The sequence below is a fragment of the Notothenia rossii genome (genome assembly GCF_949606895.1).
Source record: "Notothenia rossii genome assembly, chromosome: 1".
Classification (NCBI taxonomy): domain Eukaryota; kingdom Metazoa; phylum Chordata; class Actinopteri; order Perciformes; family Nototheniidae; genus Notothenia; species Notothenia rossii.
The window spans coordinates 39782779-39791735 of record NC_136912.1 but is presented as its reverse complement, the minus strand read 5'-3'; positions in this window follow the sequence as shown (position 1 = coordinate 39791735).

Here is an 8957-nt window from a genome sequence, read left to right as displayed (position 1 = left end):
AAGCCAGACTGAAAATCTTCAAATAAATCATAGTTTTTTAAGTAATCACACAGCTGTTTTGCGACTGCTTTCTCAAGAATTTTTGAGAGGAACGGAAGATTAGAAATAGGTCTATAGTTGGCTAAAACCTCTGGATCGAGGTTGTGCTTTTTAAGAAGCGGTTTTATCACTGCTACTTTGAAAGATTGTGGAACATAGCCTGATAATAAAGACATATTCATAATATTTAATAAAGAAGTGCTAATTAATAGAAAAACTTCTTTTAACAGCTTAGTTGGAATCGGTTCTAAGATACACGTTGATGGTTTAGAAGAGAGAATCATTGAATTTAATTGTTCAAGGTTTATGGCTGAAAAGCATTCTAGTTTACTATCTAGTGTAATATTAGAATTTACGTTTCCGGGAGCTGTTGATAATACTATACTGGTCAAAGGCAAGAGGTCATTGATTTTGTTTCTAAGAGTAACAATTTTATCGTTAAAAAAGCACATAAAATCATTACTACTGAGTGCTATGGGAATAGAAGGCTCAGTCGAGCTGTGGCTCTCTGTCAGCCTGGCTACAGTGCTGAAAAGAAATCTTGCATTATTCTTATTCTCATCTATTAATGAAGAGTAGTAGGCTGCTCTCGCTTTACGCAGTGCTTTCTTATATTCATCGAGAGTAATATGCCAAATTAAACGAGATTCTTCAAGTTTAGTGGAATGCCATATCCTTTCAAGTTGTCTCGACTTTTGCTTTATTTTGCGGGTTTCGGCATTATGCCATGGAGCTAATCTATGTTGTTTTATTTTCTTCTTTTTCAAAGGAGCAACAGAGTCTAATTGTATTCGCAGCGCATATGTAGCACTATCAACAACATGATCAATTTGGGGTGGTGTACATTTTGTATAAGTTTCCTCCCTTACATGCAGACATGCTATCGAGTTAAGTATTGGTGGAATCTCTTCCTTAAATTTGGCTATAGCACTAACAGATAGGTTTCTGCTGCAGGAGCTTTTGACTAATGCTTAGTAGTCTAGTAACAGTACTTCAAAAGTTACTAAGAAATGGTCGGATAAAGCAGGATTATGCGTTTCGACTAATAATTGCTCAATTTCAATACCATAAGTCAGAACAAGGTCGAGAGTCTGATTATAGCAGTGGGTCGGTTTATTTACACTCTGACAGAAACCAACAGAATCTAATATAGAGTTAAATGCAACAGTAAGTCTATTTTTATCATCGTCAACATGAATATTAAAGTCACCTACGATAATTACTTTATCTGTTTTAAGTACCAAAGTTGATAAAAACTCAGAGAATTCTGATAAGAATTCTGAATAAGGACCTGGTGCACAGTACACTGTAACAAATAAGATTGGCTGCAAAGTTTTCCAGGTCGGATGCGTAAGACTAAAAACGAGGCTTTCAAAGGAGGTATAATTTAATTTTTGTTTAGTATTGATAAGTTAACTTGAGCCAAAGATTGCTGCAACTCCACCTCCTCGGCCCGTGCCTCGGGCAATATGAGTATTGATATGGCTGGGTGGAGTGGCCTCATTTATGCTGACATATTCTTCATGTCTCAACCAAGTTTCAGTGAGACAGCATATATCAATATTAAAATCTGATATTAAATCATTTACCAATATTGCTTTAGATGCTAGAGATCTTATGTTTAAGAGACCACATTTAATCTTCCTGTTTTGTTGCACTGTAGTAGTTGTTACTTTTACTTTTATTAGGTTATTATGTATGACACCTCTATTAGGTTTTACCTTAAATTGTCCTTGGGCAGACACACACGCCGTTAATATTGGGTATTTTATCGGATTCGGGATTCCTATGGATGACTGCCTAGGAGAGAGCGCAGAGAAGCGTGTAAGACTGCGACTCTGCCTCCTGATCTCAACTCCAGTTTGTCATGGATTAAGTCCACAAAGCCCTGAAATGTTTGCCGAAATGAGATTTGCACCTTCCAAAGTAGGATGAATGCCGTCTCTCTTAATCAGACCAGGTTTTCCCCAGAAGGCTGTCCAATTATTTACGAAGTCTACATTGTTTGCTGGGCACCACCAAGACAACCAGCGCTGAAATGATGACATGCGGCTATACATGTCATCATTGATCAGATTAGGGAGGGGACCAGAGACGATTACGGTGTCCGACATTGTTTTAGCATAACTACACACTGACGCCACATTAAGTTTGGTGCATTCTGATTGGCGTAAACGAACATCATTACCACCGACGTGAATAACAATCCTACTGTATTTACGTTTATTTTTAGCCAGCAGTTTAAGATGCGCCTCAACGTCGCCCGCTCTGGCCCCCGGAATGCATGTGACTGTGGAGGCTTCGGTCTCTAAATTCACGTGTCTCATAATAAAGTTACCAATAACCAGAGTTGGCTTCTCAGCGGGTGTCTCGCTGAGTGGGGAATATCTGTTAGATACGTGAACGGGTTGGTGGGGACCTGCGGGTTTCGTGTTATGCCCCTTCTGAACAGTCACCCAATCTCCCTGCTGCTCGGGAGTTGCCGGGGTACGGCTAAGAGAAGCTACCTTTTGCCGGCCCGCACCGGCTAACATGGGCTTTACTGTAGCTGAGTTATTTTCTAAGATGCGGAGCCGGGCTTCTATGGCTATGATTCCCGCCTCCAACCTAACAACTATACTACATTTAACACATGTATCGGTACCAGTAAAGGAGGTAGGGAAGTAACCAAACATGAGACAGTTAGAGCAGGAAATAGCACCCGAGGGTGGGGAAAGAGCCATGGCTAGCTATCAAGCTAAAGTAGCTACCGTTAGCAAACCCGAAAAGAGTGTAGGCAACTGTGGAGTTACAGTCGCTAAGAGAAGGAGAGTTGTGAGTGCTTAAGCTGTAGTAACGTGTGATTACAACGTCAGGCAGTTGCCGTGATCAAGAGTTTTAAAACGATCGATTAAGTTACGATAATAAGCTATCAGCAACAGAACAGGCACACGGGATACCCGGAGATGACAACCATAACCGGAAGTTACAACATGCTTACCGCAATAGTGGTACGTGTAGAAACAACCCCCGTAGTGTTTCAGGAAAGGAGTAGTGGAGTGTTTGATTGAATGTTTACAAACACCTGTGTGTGTAAACCCAGAGATCAAAGGTTTCCATGGTGTCTGCTCTGATGATGTCACTCACGTGTGTGGCTCCAATCTGCCCAGCAACACCATGACAACCAACTGCAGCACTGAGTCCCATAAGAATGCATTGAGGAGTATATCTGACCATTTTGCCACCTGTTGAAAAATGTGGCTCCTATCAAAAAAATACCAGACCTTGAGCATCAGGGAACCCCAATGAACTGAAATATGTTTTTTTTTCTTTGGGTTTTGTTTGGTAAATGTGAAGAGGAGAGCAGTTTGTCTAAAGTGCACTTCACTCTGTTCTGAAGAAAGATCCGGATGTTCTTAACATGGGAATCAATTGGGAGCTAGCTGGACTTTTTGTCTCTTCATGCCCTCAAGAGGCATTTTGTTGAATCTGTTTTCTAAATCTTTTTTTATTTTACAACCTAGGAGTGGTTTTCCTACGTTTTTCATGAAAAAATATGTCTGAGGAGTGTAGGGTTTGGGAATTATGGCAAGTTTAAAACATTTTTGGGGGATAATTTTAAGCACTGCTCCACTCTGTTTTGAGATCAAAGCATTCTAGACTTAACAAGCTGCTCCATCCACTGTAATGTTAAAATCTGAAAAAGGCCTCTCTACCAAGCTCCAAACTAAATTCAATATCTCAAAGAGTGTGAAAGATATCAAAAATCTGAATAGGAATTGAATAGCTGACGGTCTTGTGATCATTTGAAAGTTGGAATGAAGTATCTACCTGAAATTATGTGGAAGGAGAAGCATTTGGCGCAAGGTGTAGGAAAACAGGATTTGAAGGTATCTCCCATTGACTTCAATGTTAAAAAAAAAAAAAAAGTTTAAAAAGCTGAATATTTCAAAAGGTGTGAAATATTTTGAAAAAGTTGAAAGTTTCCAATCAATTGCTGAAAAGGCTGAATAGTTTAATAGTTGAATGGTTTCTGTAGCTGAAAGTAAGCTGAAGTTATGGAGAGCTAAAGTATTGGCTGATTTGAAGGCTCTTCCCATTGACTTCAATGTTAAAAAAAAGAGTTTAAAAAGCTGAATTTCAAAAAGTATAAACTATTTTGAAAAAGTTGAAGGTTTCTCATCGATTCCTGAACAGGCTGAATAGTTTAATATTTGAATGGTTTCTGTAGCTGAAAATTAGCTGAAGTTATGGAGAGCCAAAGTATTGGCCGACATAATAATAATAAGGGGAATAAAGATTTGAAGTACTATAGTGGAATGCTGTAAACAGCATTTGCACTAATAATAATAATAAGGGGAAGAATAAAGATTCGAAGAACTATAGTGGAATGCTGTAAACAGCATTCGCACTAATAATAATAAGGGGAAGAATAAAGATTTGAAGCACTATAGAGGAATGCTGTAAACAGCATTCACACTAATTACTTATTGTAAAGCATTTGAACATTCTTTTGCGTCACATGTTCACTATTAAGTTGATGTATAACTGTATAGTATCTTAATTATTTAAAATATAAGGTGACTAAAAATGGCAACCGTATTTTCAGTTTTGGCAACCAAAAGCTGATGCCTGGTTGCCAGCCTGGCAACCACTTTTAAAAGTTAGCGTTGAGCCCTGAAGCTGACAAAATCACATTGCTTGTTAACATCTAAATATACATTTTTGCATGGAAAAAACCCTCAACTTCACTGATGTGTAGGGTGATCTAGTATTGTTTAATGGAATGTATATCAGTGTATTAAAGTCAATACTTCATTTATTTAAACCAATATCTTTCTTGATTCTTTGTCCAGTATGAAAAAAAGAGTCTTTGTACCTGAGCTGAAGTTCCCTGCTGTGAGGAGTCCAGTTCTGTCTCTCACTCTCTAAAACTGTATTTCGTGACTATAACATGGCAGTATATAAATAAAGCTGTATTGTATATCAACCCAGTCTATATATATATATTAGGGCTGGGCGATTTGGCCTAAAAATAAAATCTATTTTTTTTTCTAACTAATGGACAATTTTCGATTTAAACCTCGATTTCTTGCAGTTTTTTTCAGTTTTTTTCTAAACAAACCCGACCAAGGCAAAATTTAAATAAATATTTTCTTTATTAACACAATAAAAATAAACGAGATTACCCAGTAGTCTAGGCCTATGTGAACAAATCAGTTGTTCAAGAATAAAAAAAATAGAAACAGCACCATTTGGCTGTCATTAATGTGGAAAGATTTTTTTAAAATCAAAGTGAAATAAAAATCTCTTGTAGGCCATCCCTGAAAAAACTTGTAAAATGAAATACAACAAATAATATCGGCAGAGCTGCAGATCGGATATTGACAGGCAATGTGGCTGAGTTTTGTGCGCGTTCGAGAAGGGTCTAGCTGCGGCCGCGGACAGTACACGACACTACACGACACGCCCACCTGACACGACACTACGGTGGCTGAGAGGCACTACCATTAAAAGCGAATTGACGAGATTTACATCATACAGCCCATGTAGTATAATATTTACAGATCACTCTTTCCCAATGTAAGTCAAAGGGAAAAAGTGTTTCCGGGCCCAGCAACCTAAAGGAAGTGTAGTACCGCCGTTTGGCCACAACGAATATTCTCATCAGACTCCGGCGCACTTCCTGGGGGCTTGGTTTAACCTCCACTGTCCGTGGCCACAGCTAGACCCTTTTCAGCCACCGTAGTGTCAGGTGGGCGTGTCGTGTAGTATTGTGTAGTGTTGTGTACTGTCCGCGGCCGCAGCTAGACCATATTGGCGCGTTCTGGAAAGTGAGAGAGTAAGCTACTACGGAGTCCCTTAAAGCAAAACAAATCTGCGGAGTCTAGAAATGTTTTAAAATCGCGATTTTTCGGTTCAGCCATTTCACAAACCGTAGGAAAGTAAAAATGCTAATTAATCGTTAAAACCGAAAAAATCGCCCAGCCCTAATATATATATATATATATATATATATATACACTGTTATTTCACACACGCCAAATGGATGCTGTTTTGTAGTTCTACAGACATTGACTATTAGCAGTTTATAAATAAAGCTGTATTGTATATCAGTCTATATATATATATATATATATATATATATATATATATATATATGACGTCTGCCCCAGTACTAACTCAGCCTCCCTCTGCATCTTCTGATTCAGTGGACAGACTGTCAGGAGGAAAGTGAAACGGGCTGGTGTGTGGCAGACTAAGATTGTTACCGTTCCTGACGCTGTGGCGGACTACAACAGAAGCATGGGCGGCGTGGATGTGTCCGATGCTTTGATTGGGTACTACAGCGTTCACCGCAAAATAGGGCTGCACGATATTGAAAAAAACTGACATTGCAATATTTTTTTCACTATATTTAACCGGATGAAGGATTTTAGTCACGGACGTCTGGATCTTAACTGGTTGACTCATCATACCTTAAGTCATGATCTAACAAACGTCATGATAATGCATGTTGCTTACCCTCAAATAAGGGGGTTCATCTGTGAATGAAGAAGAGAAGAACCTTTTTGTATCCAAAATAGTTCCAGATGGCAGATGTTGCTTTTCTTTTTGGAAGTAAATCTTCATTCTCGCCGGTATTGCCCTCCTGTGCCTAGCAAATTTTTTAACGGTGTTTTGATGTTCTGCAAACTAGCGGGGCGGGGGCTGCTGTGATCTGATCAAGAATGATTGTTGGTGGTTTGCCTTGCATGCAGAGCCTGCATGTCACTCACTCAAGTACCCCTGACATGAGAGCCGTGCAAGTTTTCCTTTTGAAGCAAGCAGCAAAATAATTGTAACATGACGTGTTTGAGTTAATTTACCTAATTAATATCGCACTCCCCCCCATCATCACTCGTATGCATTACGAGTAACCCCTGGCCCGAGTGAGGAAATGTGATTGGCGGCGATTTCATTTGAACGGGACGGCGCATTCAGACCCAAGTACACAGAAGGAATGAGGTATTTGCGGTCCACAATGACAGAGAATAGACTCTCAAGTTTGGCTGTACTCAGCATTGAATCAAAACGCCCTAAAGCTTTAGATCTTAATACGTTTGTGAGGCGTTTTGCTGAACAAGATGGTAATCGCCGCATTCAGCTGTTATAGGCATGCCAACTTGATGCTCTGCTCATGGATGACTCAATGAGCATAACAAACTGTTAAGATGATGACCTTACCCTCCGTTAGGGCTTCTGGTCGACTTTATATACAAACACACTGCATTAAGGTACATCTCCACACTTTTACCCCTAAAAATGAGTACGTGTGTAAATGTATTGTTTTCTTTGTGGGGGTCTGCCTCCAAAAAACTGTTTTAAGCCCTGAGAAAGTCAAATAAGACAGTGTGTAAAACTATACTGCCCAGTCAAAAAAAAGTAACCACTTTGATTTAACTAGGCCAGTAGGTAAGGGCATTCCACTGGATAATAATACCCCTGCATTATAGCAACAACAACAATAATAATAATAGCAATAATAATTGGGAGGGGGGGGGCGCGGCTGTTCTTATGTTCTCTGAGGGGAGCCTCACCTTCCCACACTTTGAAAACCCCGGCATTAGATCATAGCCTTTCTGCACGGTCCTTTCACATACACAGCTTGACGTTTGTCCAGCTTTTCTCATGGCTTTTGCTAGACTTACAGCAGATTACACCAATGACACTACATCAACTTCTGCTTAAATTATTGTTCTTTTAGTCACTCATTTTGCCTGCGTTGACTACCCTCAAAAGACATTGAACTTGGACCTTTTTTATCTTGCTGTTCTTTAGAGTATGGCGGACTCCACATATCTAATCTATCTTTTCACCTCTCTAAAAGGAAGGTAAAAATGAGAGTCGGGCCAATATGATATGGGATTTGCCTCGGTAATTTAATTGTGTGAATGTTCAGTGCTGAGATCGGTAAACACGAGCAGCTGACATAAACCCAAGTGAGTTTAGTCCATGAGATTTGAACCACAGTATTTTTGTCAACATAGAGAGAATTGCTGAGTTGATTCAGTCATAATATATAAATATATATTTATATATATATAGGGAACAGAAAAGACAAACTTATTGTTTTTTGTAAATTGTTTACAAGGTCCTGTTTAAGATCTCTGTGTTGCACCGTGAACCCATTGAAAGGTTGCCCACTGTTGTAAGAGTCTTATTTCTACCACCTCTAGAGAAATAATGAAAAGGGAAAGATAGTGGAAATTAAGCATGATTCCCTGTCATCGTCCTATTCTACCCTATGCTAGAATACACACATGTACTCTTAACCAGTGCTGCCCTTCAGCATGTTTTCTGTTATTGAGACCGTATCACAGAAAGGATGCAAAGGACACAAAATAAATGTGCCTTAATCCTTTGTGCGCAGTGGATTATACGCCAGTATCAATGCGTCGTAAGAGATGTAAGAGTTCTCTTGTGCAATTTTGCAATGCCTGAAGAAGGAAGCCAAGAAAATGAACTGTATTGTAGGTTATTGATTCAGTGTTGTAGCATACTGCTGTGTTTTCAGCAGTCACTTATTTTCAATCCAGTGGTGAATAACCTGTAATCCGTCCAATATGACATTGTCAGTCAAATTTGTTGAGCAGACAGCCCTATTGTCAACACATGGCATTAAGTGAAACAGCAGCATACTTTCCAGACGGTTAAACCCAATGCTGTTCAATGTTTTCAACTGCCGTGGCAAAATGAGAGGGACTTCCCATTATTTTGAAACCCAAACAGTCTACAAAATGTCCCATTGGGTGGAAAGCCCATTTGCCTGAAAGCCTCCCAAAACAAACACCCAATTTTCCGAAAGCGCATTGCCCTGAAATTCACCCTCTTTTTGAAAGGAACAGAAGGAACATGGCTTTTTGTTTTACAGAATGACGTCATCAGACTGTCTGGGT